An 833-nucleotide genomic window follows, 5' to 3' on the forward strand; every position below is an offset into this window, starting at 1 on the left:
AGCATCCAACTATAAGGTCCTGGAGGATGGACTGGGTGATGGCCTGTTGCCTGGGTGAATTTGGGGAAAATAAGTGGATGCTTGGAGCAAACAATGATAATTGAGGCTGTGTGGGATTGACCGCTATCACTGATGTTGCAGATCCTGCTTTGTACTCCAAGTACCTACAAAACAGGGAAATAGGAATCTGTAAAACATCGGTTTCTATTCAACCACAAAAACTACTGTATCTTACAAGCACAGTAATTTTAAACCTATCAATGAGGGCAGACCTTTGCATACAAAATAACCTAATCTAATCCAGTGTGACACATATAGATTATTAGGCACAACTAGTAATAATGAAAATACTGGAGTGTTCAGGGTTGCAAGACCTTAAATAACAAGAACAGAAAAACAGTTGAATGGAATCTACAAAAGACAAAATGTCTGTGCATTAACTTTGCAGGTTGCATTAAGCCTCCTCCTGCCAGTCAGCTATCAGACACAGCTGTATTGACAAGAAATGAACTACTCAATAAAGTCTGAAGTTACACCAATACAAAATAACTGTGTCTAATAATGCTAAAATAGCCCCTACACACTGGACTGGTTTAGTAGGGCAACATAGTAGAAAACACCTAAGAAAGTCATAGTCAAAGGTCCTTAAGTTCGATTTAAGAACCTTAGGACTAACGGGTTGCATTTAGTTGTGTTTGAAGGGTGCGAAAGGCGAAATAATAAAATGCCACAATGTGGAGGGATTTGAGCATGGCTGAGCCACTGTGTGTCGCTGTGTGACAGCTGAGCAGCGAAAGGAAATTAATTGAGGAGCCGGCTCTCGCTCAATGGGA

This window comes from Perissodus microlepis, chromosome 18 (assembly GCF_051167445.1).
Source record: "Perissodus microlepis isolate ML-2025 ecotype Zambia chromosome 18, ASM5116744v1, whole genome shotgun sequence".
Lineage (NCBI taxonomy): Eukaryota > Metazoa > Chordata > Actinopteri > Cichliformes > Cichlidae > Perissodus > Perissodus microlepis.